Source organism: Haematobia irritans, chromosome 4, assembly GCF_050003625.1.
Source record: "Haematobia irritans isolate KBUSLIRL chromosome 4, ASM5000362v1, whole genome shotgun sequence".
Classification (NCBI taxonomy): domain Eukaryota; kingdom Metazoa; phylum Arthropoda; class Insecta; order Diptera; family Muscidae; genus Haematobia; species Haematobia irritans.
The window spans coordinates 49,313,246-49,335,030 of record NC_134400.1 but is presented as its reverse complement, the minus strand read 5'-3'; the positions used below and the strand labels follow the sequence as shown (position 1 = coordinate 49,335,030).

The following is a 21,785-nucleotide window of genomic DNA, read 5'->3' as shown; positions in this document are numbered from 1 at the left end:
TAATAAGTTTGTCATTCCGTTTGTAACACATCGAAATATCGATTTCCGACTATATAAAGTATATATATTCTTGATCAGGGAGAAATTCTAAGACGATATAACGATGTCCGTCTGTCCGTCTGTCTGTCTGTCTGTCTGTCTGTCTGTCTGTCTGTCTGTCTGTCTGTCTGTCTGTCTGTTGTAATCACGCTACAGTCTTCAATAATGAAGCAATCGTGCTGAAATTTTGCACAAACTCGTCTTTTGCCTGCAGGCAGGTCAAGTTCGAAGATGGGCTATATCGGTCCAGGTTTTGATATAGTCCCCATATAAACCGTCTTGGGCTTATAGAAATCGTAGTTGTTATCCAATTTGTCTGAAATTGGAAATCTAGAGGTATTTTAGGACCATAAAGAGGTGTGACGAAAATGGTGAGTATCGGTCCATATTTTGGTATAGCCCCCATATAGACCGATCTCCCGATTTTATTTCTTGGGCTTATAGAAACCGTAGTTTTTATCCAATTTGCCTGCAATTTTAAATCTAGAGTTATTTTTGGACCATAAAGAGGTGTGCCAAAAATGTTGAGTATCGGTCCATGTTTTGGTATAGCCCCCATATAGACCGATCTCCCGATTTTACTTCTTGGGCTTATAGAAACCGTAGTTTTTATCCAATTTCCCTGAAATTGGAAATCTAGAGGTATGTTAGGACCATAAAGAGGCGTGCCGAAAATGTTGAGTATCGGTCCATGTTTTGGTATAACCCCCATATAGACCGATCTCCCGATTTTATTTCTTGGGCTTATAGAAACCGTAGTTTTTATCCAATTTGCCTGAAATTGGAAATCTAGAGGTATTTTCGGGTCATAAAGTGGTGTGCTGAAAACGGTGAGTATCGGTCCATATTTTAGTATAGCCCTCATAAGAACGATCTCCCGATTTAACTCCTTGGGTTTCTAGAAACCGTAGTTTTTATCTAATTTTCCTGAAATTGTAAATATTCTCGTATTTTAGGCTCACAAAAACGTGTATCGAATTAAGTTTTTATCGGTCCATTTAGTAATGCCTCCATATAGACCGACTTCACTTCTTGAGGGTGTAGAAGGCGCACTGATCATGAAAATTGCTTGAAACTCAATGTAAAATTTCCAGATTTTACTTCTACAGATTTAAGATTTCAAATCAAGACGTTATTTTATAATTTTCTTGCACACTTACAAGAGATGTTAATGATTCCTCTAAAACTCAAACAAAAATGGTTCTTATAAATCCAGAATCCAATATAGTCCTCATATGTGAAATCTTTAAATTTATCTTCGGGAAGTGTCCTCAAGTCCTCAAGCCCTCCTGAAATTTCAAAGGAAACCCGAATATTTGGTTCATGGTGGTGGGTATTTAAGATTCGGCCCGGCCGAACTTAGTGCTGTATATACTTGTTTTGTTTCAAATTGGTTAAAAACAGTTTCAGAATTCATAAAATGGTACAAATTATTTAAATTTTACCGAAAAAAATGTTAAATCCAATCTGAAAAAATTGTGAATTTTTGAAAATATTTGAGGTCAAACGTTTCAGACAAACGTTAGAATCCATTAAAAATTATAAAAAATTGTAATAATTATTTATTTCACAAAATATCACAGAATTTTAATTTAAATCCAAAACATTGAATTAGGATCACACCTAAAGAAGTGATCCAAATTCAGTGCACCGGCTGTTGAAATGGAGGACTTCCGTCCTACGACAAGCCCATGTTAAATTCATCGCTTCTGCGTCAATTTTGTACCACTTCCCGATCCAAAAAGAACATTTCCATTACTTTTTTGGCGACGCTTTTTTTTTGCTGGGTGATATTAGCAATTTCACGCACTTTTATTCGTCGATCATTTAATACCATATCATACACTTTGGATACAATTTCTGTTGTTGTTGCTGTTTTTTACGTCCACTACGTGGTTCATCTTCATTTAAATTCAGCAACCAAATTTTTTACTGTTGCATACGAAGGAGCACTCTCACCTAACACATTCACCATATCATTATGAATTTCTTGTCCCGATAAACCTTTTTTATGTAAATATTTAATGACAGCACGCATTTCTAATTTTTCCATTGTAAAAAATTGCGGATGCGTCTTTTTTGAAGACCTGTTTCTATATGAAGGAGTTGCCAGATCGAAAAACCAAAATTTAACATGTGTTCATAACAGAGATGGAAGTTTCCAAAACACTTAACTTTTTTCTGTTTATACCGCGCTTTTTGTGCTAGGCTAAGAAGTTTCCAAGAGCAAATTTCATCCGATCCGCATCGTGGAAATTTGTGTCCCTTCATAAAAGTTTTGAATTAAGGCAAAATTTTCTAAAAGTAAAGATAAACATTTTCGCACTTTTGAACTCCAATTTTTTTCTTTCAAACTACGAAATTTTCTCTAAAAGGTGAAAAAAGTTAATTATGTCTAATAAATTTTCTTGAATTTGTCGAAACATATTTACTTATTTTTGTAATATGGGCGTGACATCTGCGTTTGTAATATAGGTTATTTGAAAATTTCTAAAATTAACCTAAATTTTCTAAGTCAAACCAAAGTTTTCCTTCCTCATTGGTTCACTGTTTCTGAGTGTAGACAGGTTCCTAAAAATTACCTTATATACAAAAAGGCCACATTTTGGCAAGGAATCAATTCAAAAATCCTTAACCCTCTAATGCCCAAGCCCGCCTTTAGGCGGGCTTCATTTAATAAGGAAGCTTTTAGTAAAACACACCTTAAGACAACAAAAATGAGCGAAATAAAAAGAAAACTTATTTGAAACTATTCAAGAGGCTTTGCAGCATATGCTGAATTTTACCGTATAAATTTTTCTTGGCTAGTTCTCTTGCTTTTGTGTCGTTAACATTGAAAATTTAATCAGCTGGCAAAAAAATTGGGGCATTAGAGGGTTAAGGGAAGTTCAACATTTTTGGATGAAAAAAAATCAATGTACTTAAATAGAAAAAATTGATAATTATACCTCAAATTTCCCCTCTTATAAATATGTATCGCCCGATAAATGACAAATTCACTTTACGGAATTGCGTAAAAATTCCATTATTTTTAAGTATTTCCCACATTTTGTACACCCACAGAAAAAAAGACTTCTAAAATCAGATTTCAAATTCTTATTTGTAGCCTGAATTCGAACTTAAAATTTTAAGTACGCAAATACTAAGTTATACTCATATTAAGTACAAAGTGTGCTTATTTGTGTAATTCACGTACATAAAGTTTGAATTAAGCTGCTTTTGGATTAAAAGAAGAAAATTTTTACTTACTATGCCAGTGAGAGTTAGCTAATGGGAGCACAAAATGAAGTTTTGTTCTCCTCGATGCTCTCATCCATTTTCAACCCCCAAAAACTGTTTTGCTTGTATGGCGACTATGGCTTAATATAATGGAGTCATAGCAAATGAGAATATAAAATAAAGGTTTGTTCTCATTGATACTCTCACAGAAAATTGAGATTCCATACTTGTTACAAGTACAGATCATCGTGTATGTCCTAAATGTTTGGTTTTGAATATTGGTGTTGTTTTATACCCTAAACCACAGATGTTTAACCCCCAAAACTGGGATTTCGATTGCATTTTGTTTGTCAAATTCTTTTAGTATTATTGTGTACTTAGAACGTAAGTGACAGTGAAGTATTTTTGTCTCCTCACATGAAAGTGAGGAGAACGATAAATTATTAATAAACAAGTAAGTAAAGTCTAAAGTCGGGCGGGGCCGACTTTATTATACCCTTCACCATTATGTAGACCAAAATTTGTGTTACCATATCTGATTTATATCTGAAAAGATTTGGAGAAAATTTTTTGTACTTCTACAAAATCGGGTAGAAAGAAAATTAAATCGGCTAACACCCTGGGATGAAACACAATGTTAGTAAAAAACAAGTATATACGGCCGTAAGTTCGGCCAGGCCGAAGCTTATGTACCCTCCATCATGGATTGCGTAGAAACTTCTTCTAAACACTGCCATCCACAATCGAATTACTTAAGTTGCGGTAACGATTGCCGATGGCAAGGTATCTTAAAACCTCCTAACACCATCTTCTAAATTGTATGTAAGTCCATACGTGGTATATATTAAATCAAAAAAGATCGATCCAATACGTATATAATTCAGTTTGACAAAGTAGACATAAAATTTTGACAAAATTTTCTACAGAAATAAAATTTTAACAAAATTTTCTATAGAAATAAAATTTTCACAAAATTTTCTATAGAAATAAACATTTTGACAAAATATTCTATAGAAAGAAAATTTTGACAAAAATTTCTACAGAAATAAAATTTTAACAAAATTTTCTATAGAAATAAACTTTTGACAAAATTTTCTATAGAAATAAAATCTTGGTAGATTATTTGTGGCTCGACTGGCAACCACGATTATGAACCGAATAAAATTTTAACAAAATTTTCTATAGAAATAAAATTTTGACAAAATTTTCTATAGAAATAAAATTTTGAAAATGATGAAAATTTTATTATGAATCGAATAAAACTTTTAACAAAATTTTCTATAGAAATAACATTTTGACAAAATTTTCTATAGAAATAAAATTTTGGTAGATTATTTTTGGCTCTAGTGGCAACCATGATTATGAACCGATATGGACCAATTTTTGTGTGATAGGACCAATTTTGGTATGGTTGTTAGCGACCATATACTAACACCACGTTCCTAATTTGAACCGGATCGGATGAATTTTGCTCCTCCAAGAGGCTCCGGAGGTCAAATCTGGAGAACGTTTTATATGGGGGCTATATATAATTATGGACCGATATGGACCAATTCTGGCACGGTTGTTAAAGATCATATACTAACACCATGTTCCAAATTACAACCGGATTGGATGAAATTTGCTTCTCTTGGAGACTTCGCAAGCCAGATCTGGGGATCGGTTTATATGGGGGCTATATATAATTATGAAGCGATGTGGACCAATTTTTGCGTGGTTGTTAGAGACCATATACCAACATCATGTACCAAATTTCAGCCGAATCGGATGAAATATGCTTCTCTTAGAGGCTCCACAAGCCAAATCTGGGGATCGGTTTATATGGGGGCTATATATAATTAAGGACCGATGTGGACCAATTTTTGCATGGTTGTTAGAGACCATATACCAATTTCATGTACCAAATTTCAGCCGGATCGGATGAAATTTTCTTCTCTTTGAGGCTCCGCAAGCCAAATCTGGGGATCGGTTTATATGGGGGCTATATATAATTATGGACCGATGTGGACCAATTTTTGCATGGTTGTTAGAGACCATATACCAATACCATATACCAAATTTCAGCCGGATCGGATGAAATTTGCTTCTCTTTTAGGCTCCGCAAGCCAAATCTGGGGATCGGTTTATATGGGGGCTATATATAATTATGAACGGATGTGGACCAATTTTTGTACGGTTGTTAGAGACCATATACCAACACCATGTACCAAATTTCAGCGGGATCGGATGAAATTTGCTTCTCTTTGAGGCTCCGCAAGCCAAATCTGGGGATCGGTTTATATGGGGGTTATATATAATTATGGACCGATGTGGACCAATTTCTGCATGGTTGTTAGAGACCATATACCAACACCATGTACTAAATTTCAGCCGGATCGGATGAAATATGCTTCTCTTAGAGGCTCCACAAGCCAAATCTGGGGATCGGTTTATATGGGGGCTATATATAATTAAGGACCGATATGGACCGATTTTTGCATGGTTGTTAGAGACCATATACCAATATCATGTACCAAATTTCAGCCGGATCGGATGAAATTTTCTTCTCTTTGAGACTACGCAAGCCAAATCTGGGGATCGGTTTATATGGGGGCTATATATAATTATGGACCGATGTGGACCAATTTTTGCACGGTTGTTAGAGACCATACACCAACACCATGTACCAAATTTCAGGTGGATCGGATGAAATATGCTTCTGTTAGAGGCTCCACAAGCCAAATCTGAGGGTCCCTTTATATGGGGGCTATACGTAAAAGTGGACCGATATGGCCCATTTTCAATACCATCCGACCTACATCGATAACAACTACTTGTGCCAAGTTTCAAGTCGATAGCTTGTTTCGTTCGGAAGTTAGCGTGATTTCAACAGACTGGCGGACGGACGGACATGCTTAGATCGACTCAGAATTTCACCACGACCCAGAATATATATACTTTATGGGGTCTTAGAGCAATATTTCGATGTGCTACAAACGGAATGACAAAGTTAATATACCCCCATCCTATGATGGAGGGTATAACAAGTAAGGAAAGTCTAAAGTCGGGCGGGGCCGACTATATTATACCCTTCACCACTATGTATATCAATATTGTTGATACCATCTTAACACCTTCAAATTTGTTAGGAACTATATAATGGTTTATATTCCCATATACAAATATTTAAATATGAACCGATTTGGACAAAATTTTTTAAACTTTCACAAATTGTCTGGACTTAAAATTTAAATTGGTTGATGACCGGGACGGACCACAATGTTAGTAAAAAATATCGCAAATATTTAAATTGCATAAAATTTAGCAAATCTGCATTTATGATTTATAGGTCGATATATACTAATTAGAGTATAGGTAAATTTGAATCATTTTTGCGAGTTTTCGACTTAACAGTGACGATTTTATAAGGAACATAAGGGTATTTTGGCCATATTTGCTAAAATCGGAAGAACATATATATAAGGCCGCATTCAGGGGGGGGGGGCGATGAGGGGGATCAAACCCCACCCCGAAATGAATGAATATTTTTATATAAATAAATAAATATTTTTAGCTGCATAGAAAAATCTTATCGAAGATGTTGAAGAAAAGCTGGATGTTTTATTTTGAAAAACGCTTACCTATAAAACTTGCACAAATCATAGAATACTAGTTGAAAAGCCCGTCAAACGACAGTCGAAAAAAAAAAACAAATTATTTTTGTTCTCGCACCACAAATTTCATTTTTGGAAAATGTATTTCTGCTTTTTATGTGTGTTTGTTGTTCTTTTTGTGAACATGACTCGCTTTGTTTGGCCATAGCAACAACAACGAAACAGCCAAACACACATGTGTAAATGAAATGGCGCAAAACCTGCCTAATTCAGCAATGGAAGCAATAAAGATATTTTTCCAAACGTGTACATATATTCTTTTAAAAATTTTGGTCACTGTGCCAGTTACTCAGGGATGGAAAATACAATTTTTAAGAAAGTACAAAAAAGATATTTTTTGAGCGTAACGGTACTTTTTACTAAATTTCAACAAAAATTTCACTGGAAGATTATTGTCAAGAGACTGAATTTTAAAGAAAATAAAATTTTGACAAAATTTTCTATAGAAATAAAATTTTTACAAAATTTTCAATTGAAATAAAATTTTGAAAAAATTTTCTATAAAAATAAAATTTTGCAAAAATTCTATATAGAAATAAAATATTGACAACTATTTCTAACGAAATAAAAAATCGATAATATAGAATCGCATTCTTTTTATACCCTCCATCATAGGATGGGGGTATATTAACTTTGTCATTCCGTTTGTAACACATCGAAATATTGCTCTAAGACCCCATAAAGTATATATATTCTGGGTCGTGGTGAAATTCTGAGTCGATCTAAGCATGTCCGTCCGTCCGTCCGTCCGTCCGTCCGTCCGTCTGTTGAAATCACGCTAACTTCCGAACGAAACAAGCTATCGACTTGAAACTTGGCACAAGTAGTTGTTATCGATGTAGGTCGGATGGTATTGAAAATGGGCCATATCGGTCCACTTTTACGTATAGCCCCCATATAAAGGGACCCTCAGATTTGGCTTGTGGAGCCTCTAATAGAAGCATATTTCATCCGATTGGGCTGAAATTTGGTATATGGTGTTGGTATATGGTCTCTAACAACCATGCAAAAATTGGTCCACATCGGTCCATAATTATATATAGCCCCCATATAAACCGATCCCCAGATTTGGCTTGTGGAGCCTCTAAGAGAAGCATATTTCATCCGATCCGGCTGAAATTTGGTACATGGTGTTGGTAGATGGTCTCTAACAATCATGAAATAATTTGTCCACATCGGTCCATAATTATATATAGCCCCCATATAAACCGATCCCCAGATTTGGCTTGCGGAGCCTCAAAGAGAAGCAAATTTCATCCGATCCGGCTGAAATTTGGTACATGATGTTGGTATATGGTCTCTAACAACCATGCAAAAATTGGTCCACATCGGTCCATAATTATATATAGACCCCATATAAACCGATCTCCAGATTTGGCTTGCGAAGCCTCAAAGAGAAGCAAATTGCATCCGATCCGGCTGAAATTTGGTATATGATGTTGGTATATGGTCTCTAAGAACCATGCAAAAAGTGGTCCACATCGGTCCATAATTATATATGGACCCCATATAAACCGATCTCCTGATTTGGCTTGTGAAGCCTCAAAGAGAAGCAAATTGCATCCGATCCGGCTGAAATTTGGTACAGGTTATTGGTATATGGTCTCTAACAACTGTGCAAAAATTGTTCCACATCGGTCCATAATTATATATAGCGCCCATATAAACCGATCCCCAGATTTGGGTTGCGGAGCCTCAAAGAGAAGCAAATTTCATCCGATCCGCCTGAAATTTGGTACATGATATTGTTATATGGTCTCTAATACCCATGCAAAAATTGGTCCACATCGGTTCATAATTATATATAGCCCCCATATAAGCCGATCCCCAGATTTGGCTTGCGAAGTCTCCAAGAGAAGCAAATTTCATCCAATCCGGTTGTAATTTTGAACATGGTGTTAGTATATGATCTTTAACAACCGTGCCAGAATTGGTCCATATCGGTCCATAATTATATATAGCCCCCATATAAAACGTTCTCCACATTTGACCTCCGGAGCCTCTTGGAGGAGCAAAATTCATCCGATCCGGTTCAAATTAGGAACGTGGTGTTAGTATATGGTCGCTAACAACCATACAACAATTGGTCCAATCACACAAAAATTGGTCCATATCGGTTCATAATCATGGTTGCCACTAGAGCCAAAAATAATCTACCAAAATTTTATTTCTATAGAAAATTTTGTCAAAATTTTATTCGGTTCATAATGAAATGTTCATCATCGACAAAATTTTATTTCTATAGAAAATTTTGTCAAAATTTTATTTCTATAGAAAATTTTGTTCAAATTTTATTCGGTTCATAATCATGGTTGCCGCTCGAGCCAAAAATAATCTACCAAGATTTTATTTCTATAGAAAATTTTGTCAAAAGTTTATTTCTATAGAAAATTTTGTTACAATTTTATTGCTGTAGAAATTTTTGTCAAAATTTTCTTTCTATAGAAAATTTTGTGAAAATTTTTATTTCTATAAAAAATTTTGTGAAAATTTTATTTCTATAGAAAATTTTATTTCTGTAGAAAATGTTGTCAAAATTTTATGTCTACTTTGTCAAACTGAATTGTAGACGTATTGGATCGATCTTTTTTGATTTAATATATACCACGTTTGGACTTACATACAATTTAGAAGATGGTGTTAGGAGGTTTTAAGATACCTTGCCATCGGCAAGCGTTACCGCAACTTAAGTAATTCGATTGTGGATGGCAGTGTTTAGAAGAAGTTTCTACGCAATCCATGATGGAGGGTACATAAGCTTCGGCCTGGCCGAACTTACGGCCGTATATACTTGTTTCGACTAAAACTTTCTTGAAGTTCAATAAAATCCTGTTTTTGACTATGTCTTTTACAAAATCGAGATTTTCTTCCCACATGAACATGTCTGTTTTGCCATATTTGTAAAAGACTATTAGCAAATAAGGTTGATAAAGACTTTCTCAAAATATTAAAATATTTTGTCAAAGCTATTGTACCATAAATCTGATATCGACTCAAAAATGTCTACACAAAAGGTACTAAATCATTCGCGGGGGTACTACGGTACTGACCGGGGTGAAAAAGGTTTGAAAAAAGTACTATAGTACTGTATTTTCCATCCCTGCAGTTACTACGTGCTCATCCGAACGTTCATTTTCAACAATGAAGAGATTAAAGACGTATCTTAGAAATTCGACTAGCGAGAGTAGACTCAAAGGATTGGCATTAATGTCGGTTCATCGCCGAATAAATGTGCCGACTGAAGAAGTCATTGATTTGTTTGCTGCCCAAAAAGCCCGTCGCCTCAATTTAATATTATAACAAGTATATACAGCACTAAGTTCGGCCGGGCCGAATCTTAAATACCCACCACCATGAACCAAATATTAGGGTTTCGTTTGAAATTTAAGGAGGGCTTGAGGACACTTCCCGAAGATAAATTTAAAGATTTCACCTATGAGGACTGTATCAGATTCTGGATTTATAAGAACCATTTTTGTTTGAGTTTTAGAGGAATTATTAACATATCTTGTAAGTGTGCAAGAAAATTATAAAATAACGTCCTGATTTGAAATCTTAAATCTGTAGAAGTAAAATCTGGAAATTTTACATTGAGTTTCAAGCAATTTTCATGATCAGTGCGCCTTCTACACCCTCAAGAAGTGAAGTCGGTCTATATGGAGGCATTACCAAATGGACCGATAAAAACATTATCCGATACACGTTTTTGTGAGCCTAAAATACCAGAATATTTACAATTTCAGGCAAATCAGATAAAAACTAAGGTTTCTAGAAACCCAAGGAGTTAAATCGGGAGATCGTTCTTATGAGGGCTATACTAAAATATGGACCGATACTCACCGTTTTCGGCACACCTCTTTATGACCCGAAAATACCTCTAGATTTCCAATTTCAGGTAAATTGAATAAAAACTGCGGTTTCTATAAGCCCAAGAAGTAAAATCGGGAGATCGGTCTATATGGGGGCTATACCAAAACATAGACCGATACCCACCATTTTTGGCACACCTCTTTATGGTCATAAAATACCTCTAGATTTCAAATTTCAGGCAAATTGGATAAAAAATACGATTTCTATAAGCCCAAGACCCCAAATCGGGAGGTCGGTTTATATGGGGACTATATCAAAACCTTGACCGATATAGCCCATCTTCGAACTTAACCTGCCTGCAGACAAAAGACGAGTTTGTGCAAAATTTCAGTACGATTGCTTCATTATTGAAGACTGTAGCGCGATTACAACAGACAGACAGACGGACAGACGGACATCGTTATATCGTCTTAGAATTTCTCCCTGATCAAGAATATATATACATTATATAGTCGGAAATCGATATTTCGATGTGTTACAAACGGAATGACAAACTTATTATACCCCCGTCACCATTCTATGGTGGTTGGTATAAAAATATTGTATACATACCTATGCATAAATAAAATTTTCTACACATGAGATTATATGAATATTTTTTTTTTTAAAGTTGAACCCCCCCGAATTAAAATCCTGGCTACGGCCTTGCATATATATGGGGGCTTTGTCTAATTCTGAGCCGACTTTGATAAAATTTGGCACACATTGCTAAAATTTTAATTGAACGCTCAGTGCAAAACTTCAAAATTTTCGAAATGAAACTTTGGCCTTCGTGGTCATATGAATCTAAACCGGGCGAAAGATATATATGGGAGCTATATCTAAATCTGAACCGATTTCAATCAAATTCGGTGTGGACATTTTTAATGTTAATTCTACTCCCTGTGCAAATTTTCACGTAAATCGCAACAAAAGATTGGCCTCTGAGGCCATAGGAGGGTAAATCGGGCGAAAGCTATATATGAGAGCTATATCTGAATTTGAACCGATGTGAATGATATTTTGCATTTACGAGACTCACAAAATATTCGATTTTACGAAATTTGAAGAAGATCGGTTGATAAATACGTCATTTCTAGCCAGATCGGTTATAAATATATATGACAGCTAACATATATCTAAATCTGAGCCGATATATATGGGAGCTATATCTAAATCTGAACCGAATTCAACCAAATTTGGCACACATACCGATACTATTAAACGTACCCCATGTGCAAAATTTGAAGCAAGTCAGGGCAAATAAGCCCCAATCGGACGAAAGATATATATGAAAGATATATACGTAAGATATATATAAATCTGAACCGATTTCAATCAAATTTTCCAAGCGGTAGTAAACGTTGGCCTCTGTTGCCATATGAGTCTAAATCGGACGAAAGATATATATGGAAGCTATATCTAAATCTGAACCGATTTGGCTGATATTTTGCAAGTTTTTCGAGACTCATAAAATATTCGGATGTACTGAATTTGAAGAACATCGGTTGATAAACACGCCAATTATGACCAGATCAGGGATGAATATATATGACAGCTATATCTAAATTTGAACCGATTTTTTCCAAAATCAATAGCGATTGTCTTTGTTCCAAAAAACGACCCTGTGCCAAATTTGAAGACGATAGGAATTAAACTGCGACCTGTACTTTGCGCACAAAAATACATGAACAGACAGACGGACGGACAGACATACATACGGACATCGCTAAATCGACTCAGAATTTAATTCTAAGACGATCGGTATCTCCGACTTTTCCTTCTTGGCGTTACATACAAATGAACAAACTTATTATGCCCTGTACCACAGTACTGGAGAAGGGTATAAATATGCACAGAAAAAAAGTGTCTCGTAAATTTGAGAAGATTTTTACAATAATTTATTACAAGAATTTTCCAGAATTTTAGTTCATTTTTCGTATCATCAAAGAAAATTAACTACTCGAAAGGAAATTTTACAAATTCTAAGTAGCAATCGTTTAGTTCATGGCCTACAAAATACGATGGAAATTTCCTTAAAAAAATTCTTAACTGGTAGTTAAAAATTCGTTTGTCATGCTACAAAACTACTTGTGAAATGTAAAGTATTTTGTAAATAATAAGTGCAATTTACTGTAAGATTTTTATACCCTTCACCACTACTGTGGTACAGGGTATAATAAGTTTGTGCATTTGTATGTAACGCCAAGAAGGAGTAATCATACACCAACCTTTTAGTATACGGATCGGCTTAGAATTAAATTCTGAGTCGATTTAGCGATGTCCGTCTGTCTGTCTGTCTGTCTGTCCGTCCGTCTGTCTGTTGGTGTATTTTTGTGTGCAAAGTATAGCTCGCAGTTTTAGTCCGATTGTCCTAAAATTTGGTATAGGGTCCTGTTTCGGCTCAAACACGATCCCTATTGATTTTGGATCGGTTCAGATTTAGATATAGCTGTCATATATATTTTTCACCGATCTGGTCATAATTGGCGTGTATATCAACCGATCTCCCTCAAATTCCGTACATCCGAATATTTTATGAGTCTCAAAAAAACTTGCAAAATATCAGCCAAATCGGTGCAGATTTAGATATAGCTCCCATATATAGCTTTCGCCGATTTACACTCATTTGCCCACAGAGGCCAATTTTTTGCTTCGATTTAGTTGAAATTTTGCATAGGGAGTAGAATTAGCATTGTAACTATGCGTGCCAAATTTGGTTGAAATCGGTTCAGATTTGGATATACCTCCCATATATATCTTTCGCCCGATTTACACTCATTTGCCCACAGAGGCCAATTTTTTGCTTCGATTTAGTTGAAATTTTGCATAGGGAGTATAATTAGCATTGTAGCTATGCGTGCCAAATTTGGTTGACATCGGTTCAGATTTAGATATAGCTCCCATATATATGTTTTTCTGATTTCGACAAAAATGGTCAAAATACCAACATTTTCCTTGTTAAATCGCCACTGCTTAGTCGAAAAGTTGTACAAATGACTCTAATTTTCCTAAACTTCTAATACATATACATCGAACGATAAATCATAAATAAACTTTTGCGAAGTTTCCTTAAAATTGCTTCAGATTTCAATGTTTCCCATATTTTTTTTTTACTAAAATTGTGTTCCACCCTAGTGCATTAGCCAACTTAAATTTTGAGTCTATAGATTTTGTAAAAGTCTATCAAATTCTGTCCAAATCGAGTGATATTTAAATGTATGTATTTGGGACAAACCTTTATATACCCAACACATTTGACGGATGTGATATGGTATCGAAAATTTAGATCTACAAAGTGGTGCAGGGTATAATATAGTCGGCCCCGCCCGACTTTAGACTTTCCTTACTTGTTTTGTATGAGAAAATATTTTTTACGAAAAATGAACTTGAAAGTGGATAGCAATTTCTTACTGACAATTCCTATAGTTAGTAATTGTTGGTAAAAAATTACCCAATGAAATATTTTTAGTTCACATGTAATTAAATTTATAGACATTTTCGTCAAAATTGGTAGACAACATTTCATGAAAATTTTGAAAATTTTAAGTTAAACGTTTCATCGTTCATAAACTGGTGTGCCTTTACGAATATTATTCTTAGAGTAAATTGTCAGCAGATGCGATGAACTAATGCATAGTACAGAGATCTTTATGGGCATAGTGGAATGTAATTAATGTAAAGATGATCCCAGCGAACAATTATTTCCGAATTCGGACCGAATTCTGACAGAACGTCTGCTAAATCATCCGAGTCTGATTCCGAATTCGGTCCGAATTCGTTCGGAAAGTATAATGAGCGGTTGACAAGAATTCGACCGACCGACATTTAGCAGAGCATCTCGGACAATTCTTGGACATTTTCCCCGACATTTAGCAGAGCATCTCGGACATTTTTCCCGACATTTAGCAGAGCATCTCGGAACTTTCTTGGACAATTTTACCGACATTTAGCAGAGAATTTCGGACCTTTCTCGGACATTATGTCCGATTTTGTTCGGAGAAATTCGGACCATTGTCGGACACTTTGTCCGACTTTCTACCGAGAAGCTCGGACTTTTGTCGGACAATTAAAAATGTGATTCAAAGTTATTTAAAAAGATTTAAAACTAAAATTTTATTTCAAAGTTATTTAAAAAGATTTTAAACTAAAATTATATTTCAAAGTTATTAAAAATCTATGTTATGCTAAGAGATCATATTAATTTGTTCAATTCAATGGTAGTTTGTAAATTAAATATTAATATATTACATATAATGTAACCTAATATTGTTAAAAAATATATACAGTATAGTTCGGCAATCTTTCTCTTATTTCTTTTATTCAGTCGATCTTTTTCTGCATTGAAAAAAGCCTTCATATTTAATTCAATAGTAGAGTTCGACGCTTGAGGAATTCTTTCAAATGTGAGATCTAAAAAATGAAGTTATAATCATTAAAATTATAATAATAACAATAGCGCTGTTTTAAATACCTTTAAGCAACTTTATAAAATAGAAATCCTTGACAGGTATGTTGTTGTTCGTATTTGACCAAGAAAATTTCGAAGCAATGTTGTCGTCTTTAAATATAAGTTTTTTTTATTTTTTTTTAGAACACCGTTATGATATTGTTATTTACTATTTTAACCATTCACTTTGCCACTATTTTGTTTATCCACTCACCGTTTTATTTGTACGATCTGTTCCGCGCGATATCACAATAGAAACTGACAATGGAATGCAAAAATAATAACAAAATGCAAAAACAAAAATTCCTTCCGAACTTTTGCAGAGGTTTTCGGTCAAATCTCGGTTGACAAAATTCCCTTCAGAGATTCTGCCGACTACGTCGGTTAGTTCTCGTACGAAACTTCAGAGATTGTGCAGACATCGTCTGAAAAAAGATCCGAGAATGTGCAGACAAAGTCGGATAAATCTCGGAAGAAATAACAGATTTTCGGCTAAATGTCTGATATAATACCAGAGATTTAGCAGACGTTTTCGGACGTCCGACACGTCGGACATAATTGCTCGCTGGGATGTTACTTGAGTTTTGTTGTGCATACATGAGCGTGGGGTTGTTTTTATTTTTGTGCATTTAGTGGTTTGTGTGTGTGTTTGTTATTCGCGGATGGTTTATTTGGCTGGATGAGGTGTTGTTTTCAATAAAGGCACATGTGTTTTTGTTGTTGTAGGTATGTTTTGTCTTTGCTTGGTTTTGTTTGGCATGCTTCAGTTGTATAGTTGGCGTTTGCGTGGGCTGTTGCATCTTTTAAGCAGGTATGCAACAAGCAGTGCTGCCGTTAGTGAAAAATTGAGTGAAGTAGATTTTGGAAAGAAGTGGAGTAGATTGAATAAAATTGAAGTAGCATACATTTTTGAAAACAAAACAATAGAATTCATTTTATTATACCCTCCACCATAGGATGGGGGTATATTAACTTTGTCATTCCGTTTGAAACACATGGAAATATTGCTCTAAGACCCCATAAAGTATATATACTCGGTCGTGGTGAAATTCTGAGTCGATCTAAGCATGTCCGCCTGTTGCAATCACGCTAACATCCGAACGAAACAAGGTATCGACTTGAAACTGGGCACAAGTAGTTGATGCAGGTCGGATGATATTAAAAATGGGCCATATTGGACCACTTTTACGTATAGCCCCCATATAAACGGTCGCCAGATTTGGCTTGCGGTGCCTCTTAGAGAAGCAATTTTCATCCGATCCGGTTGAAATTTGGTACGTGATGTAAGTATATGGTCTCTAATAACTATGCAAAAAATTTTCCACATCGGTTAATAATTCAATGATTAAAACCGCTATGTTCATCGTAATTAAAGGAATAGGAAAAAAAATTATGTAATATGGGGAAAAATTTTAAAATTTGAAGCAGGGCAAAAAGTGAAGCAGATTTTTGGAAGAAGGAGTGACGAAGTAAATTTTATGAAAATGAAGCAAAATACTTCGATTGAAGTAGTAGCGGCAGCACTGGCAACAAGAGAATTACATCTCTTTTAAAGAGAACATGTTCTCTTTTTGTGTTCGTATCTTTTTGTTCACTCTCTTGTTTTGGTGCCGTATTTTTATGTCCAACAATGCTCTTTATGTACTCTATTTCAAAAAAAAAAATTGTAGATTGATTGAATTTTATTTATTTAGTAGGAATTCGCCACAATTGTTCGCCACTAATTGTTTACTGGGTTAAATAAGTTGACAAATTAAAGGCCGGAACACAATTGCGACGTTTCGACGTACCGCGTAAAAATTAGAAATATATGTAATTGAACGTACGACGTAAATACGCCAATACGTTGTCGTCGTCTATTGTGGGCGAGTTCATAGGAACATGTGTGTTTTATTTTTGACAGCGTATTTTTGAATTTATTCTGTTTATTTTTTAAGAAAATGTGATTCTTTTTGTTTTTTATTGTTTTATTATATATTTATTTCGTTGTTTCTATCATTAGAAACTATTATTATTTTAATTTTGACATCAATAAAATTATTAATTATTTAATAAAGAATTTTTTTATTGTAAACTCTTTTTTAGTTAAAATGTTCTCTTTTTTAAAGCGAAAGTTCTCTTTTGAAAATTATCCATGTGGAAACCCTAGGGAAAAGGGAATATAAAGGCATGGAATATTTTGGATTTTTGAGACATATATTGGTGTTTGTTTATAAACCTTTTAAATGAAAGTTATTAATAATTTATCGGTAGTTTAGAAAAAAAGTTATTAAGAATATTTAGGAAAATATGTTAAAATTGAAAGTGTATTGAAATTTTTATTATTCTATGTAAAAAATTAATATTCAATTCCAGATGAATTTGGAAAATTTTTGTTATATCTTAGCGTATAGTTTATTCATAAATTAATAAGTATTTTTTTAATATGACTTTCTTTTAAAAAGAATATTTTTTATGTATATTATTATTTGTTAATAATTTTTTTTTTTTGGGAGACCAGTTTAATATTTTTCTTTGTTGTAAAAGCAATATTTAATTTCAGATCAACTCCAGATGGATTCGAACAAATTTCAAAAATAGAGAAGTGGTAATTTTCTTTTAAAAATAGCTTTATTTCAACTAGAATATTTACGTTTTTGTGACGTTTTTATAATCAAAATTACAGGTTTTTAATACCTTATTTTAGTATTTCTTTAATCAAATTTTTTGGAAACCAATGTAATATTTTTAATGTAAAAACAAATATTTAATTTCAGAATAACCCCTTAAAAATTTGGACAAATTTTTAGTACTCCTTGGCCTGTAATTTAATAGTGAATTGGTAAGCTATAACTTTCTTTTAACCCTGGACAGTCATCCTTATTTTTGTACATTAACGCCATCCTTCGTCATTTTGACTACGGCTGATTTCAAGACGCTATAATTTTCATCGTGAGCGAAAAAATGAACCAAACTTGAATTTATTTACTTATTCAATTTGGTATTAAGTAGTATAAAACAAAAATGCATAAAACGGTCGAATTAGTATAACTTAAATTGACCATTTCCCAATAGACTAAAATGCACTTTAAATCGAAATTGAAATTACATTTTGGCGAATGATGACTGTCTAGGGTTATCAAGAATATTTGGTTTTTTATGCATATTATTATTATACCCTGCGCCACACTGTGGAACAGGGTATTATAAGTTAGTGCATATGTTTGTAACACCCAGAAGGAGTGTTACAAAGACACATGGTGTCTTTGGCAATAATGCTCAGGGTGGGTCCCTGAGTCGATATAACCATGTCCGACTGTCCGTCCGTCCGTCCGTCCGTCTGTCTGTGAACACATTTTTGTGATCAAAGTCTACGTCGCAATTTAAGTCCAATCGCCTTCAAATTTGGCACATGTTCCAAATTTGGGTCAGAATAGAACCCTATTGATTTTGGAAGAAATCGGTTAAGATTTAGATATAGCTCCCATATATATCTTTCGCCCGATATGCACTAATATGGACCCAGCAGCCAGAGTTTTATATCGATTTGCTTGAAATTTTGTACAAACATAACACTTAGTTGTATAGTCAAGTACGCAAAATTTGATTGAAATCGGTTCAGATTTAGATATAGCTCCCATATATATCTTTCGCCCGATATGCACTTATATGGACCCAGAAGCCAGAGTTTTATCCCGATTAGCTTGAAATTTTGCACAAGGAGAACAATTGGTAGTATAGTCATGTGTGCCAAATTTTATTGAAATCGGTTCAGATTTAGATATAGCTCCCATATATATGTTTTTCTGATTTCGACAAAAATGGCCAAAATACAAACATTTTCCTTGTTAAATCGCCACTGCTTAGTCGAAAAGTTGCAAAAATGACTCTAATTTTCCTAAACTTCTAATACATATATATCAAGCGATAAATCATTAATAAACTTTTGCGAAGTTTCCTTACAATTGCTTCAGATTTAAATGTTTCCCATATTAGTGCATTAGCCAACTTAAATTTTGAGTCTATAGATTTTGTAAAAGTCTATCAAATTCTGTCCAAATCGAGTGATATTTAAATGTATGTATTTGGGACAAACCTTTATATATAGCCCCCAACATATTTGACGGATGTGATATGGTATCGAAAATTTAGATCTACAAAGTGGTGCAGGGTATAATATAGTCGGTCCCGCCCGACTTTAGACTTTCCTTACTTGTTTTTTTCATTAGATCTTTTGAAAACCTATTTAATTATTGTATTTAATGTAAAAAATAAATATTTAATTTCAGAGTAACCCAAATAAATTTGAACAACTTTTTATATTTCCCCTCATTTCCCTTTTATATTAAAACTTTGGCTTTATTTCAACTAGAATATTTATTTTAGTATATCCTTCATATCGATAACAACACAGTTTTATGAGTTTATATAGAAAACTTCATTATTTCTCTAATTGTTTCAGGTACAAATTTTATGAGATACGTTTTCCAAAGAAAAGTTGAATTCCTTACACCATTTGATAAAATGCCCCCAAATATGGTAAGTTTCAAGCTAAAATTAAGAATTAAAAATTATATTTCATTATATGGTGTTAATTTTTAACAATTTTCATTATTATTTCCATTTTTTCCAGCAATAAAAAATTACTTACGATGAATAAAAAAAGGATAAGTAAAAATGTCCAAACAGCGAGTTCAAATCAGCTACTCTCTGTTCCACGTGGTCATAATTTTTATTCACAAAAAACATTGTATTAAGAACTTTCATCATAAGTTTTTATAATAAAGAACTTTTGCTTAAAGTAAGTTTAATTTTAATGTATGAACATTTTCATAATAGTAAAACGGTTTGTTGTTCCTTTAATTATTTAATTTCTCTGTACTGTGGAATGATTGATTTAAAAATAGTTCAGTCGTCGACATATTAAAGAGACTGTTAACCAATTTTTATAATCGGGTTTCCCACAAAATAAGCAAGTAAACCAAAATAATATTGACTTTTTAACTTGATAGGGGTATATAAATCATATGGTGTTGTAAAAATGAACTAAAATACAATGTTATAGATTAACTAAAATTTAAGAGAATTATAAACTATACAAGTTGAAACAAATCTTAAGGGCTAAATCATGGTCAATATTACTACAGTTTAGTTAATTTTGCAATGGAAAAGGGTTCACTGTTTTTTCAGTGTGGAAATATTTTTGGGAGCTTTATATAGCTCCCAACAAATTTGAAATATTTGAGATGGTATCGAAAATTTTGGTGTACCCCGAAAAAATATTATCGTGAGACCACAGATTTCATCTCCTTAACATACGTATGCGAATTTTGCTTAGCATAGAAGACGCATTTCTCTGATATAAAGTTTTTTTCCTTGTCCACAAGTCGAAAAACTGTTCAATGAAATCGTTTCGTCTTTAGAATAAGGTGATTCTACTTAAATTTGGAAGTCACGTAAAAGAAAATTTTGTTTGACTAAGGTCTATGTTTAATAATTCTGAAGAAAGCGTTCAAAAATAGGAGATGTTATTTAATACTTTATTTTAAAGAATATTTTTTTTAACAACAAATATACAATACAATGTAAAATTATTTAATATATTTATTTGTATTTTTCTAATAATACCGAGTATTAAAGGGTGGTTAAATTGTAAGGATCGATGTTGAATGTGAACCACACTTAAACGCCAAGTTTTTCCGAATTTTATTTGACATTTCTCTATTTCAGACTTACTCAATTTGAACCATGGAGAGATACACAATCCAACAACGTGTTAAATGGTTCCAAGAAATGGCAACAATGGATCAATTTTCGAAGAAAATCATCTTCGGTGATGAGGCACATTTTCACCTCAGTGGATTCGTCAATAAACTAGAGTTGGGCGATCCCGGCTCACTAAACTGATCGGTCTTTTCAGATCCGCTCCTAAAAAGGAACTAGTTCCATCATTTAGTTCCACAGTTCCTCTTGGATCCGGATCAGGAAAAGTGCTTAAAGAATCCCATGTATTGACATTTTTTTAGCTCCGCAAGAAAATAAAACGCATGAACACCAAATTTAAGTGAAAGATAAAAGTTCACAAGAATTTAACCAAATTTCTTTAACATTAATTTGTACAATAAAGATTTTGGGACTAAAATTAGATAATGGTATAACTCTGTAGAAATTTTTTCAGAGATTAATACTAATACAAAGATCTACATTTATTTTAGAAATATCGTGTTTAACTTTTTTCATAGAGAAAATGAAAAGTTACTATGTAAAAAGTAATTTTGGCGACTTTAGACCAAAAGAGTTCGCCTTTCGTTATTGTACAGGTTTTGCTGATTTACATAATTTTTGTAAAGCATGTTGGTAAGCATGTTGATGTTTAGGTTGGAACAGTTTCGATATCTTCATTAAGGATCTGGCAACTTCAATATAAGTGAGGGCTGTTGTCATAAAGAGCGAAAAAAATGGAATGAGTACACAACGAAATTAATATAAGGAACTGAGGAGCTGAAAGAGTAAAGGTATCGGATCCAGTTCTTTTAGTTCCAGCCACGGAATAGTTCCAAAGAGCTAGTTCGCCCCGGAACTACCCAACTCTACAA

At 33.7% G+C, this 21,785-nt stretch overlaps 1 long non-coding RNA gene across 1 annotated transcript; it reads right to left on the bottom strand.

Moving 5' to 3' along the window:
- Nucleotides 1–14,848: 14,848 nt before the first annotated feature.
- LOC142236610 (uncharacterized) lies at nucleotides 14,849–15,341 on the bottom strand. The gene is made up of 2 exons (XR_012722112.1): nucleotides 15,235–15,341; nucleotides 14,849–15,173 (listed from the first exon to the last, which is right to left on the bottom strand). It is a non-coding gene; the product is annotated as an uncharacterized LOC142236610 (long non-coding RNA).
- Between the last annotated feature and the right edge of the window lie 6,444 nt (nucleotides 15,342–21,785).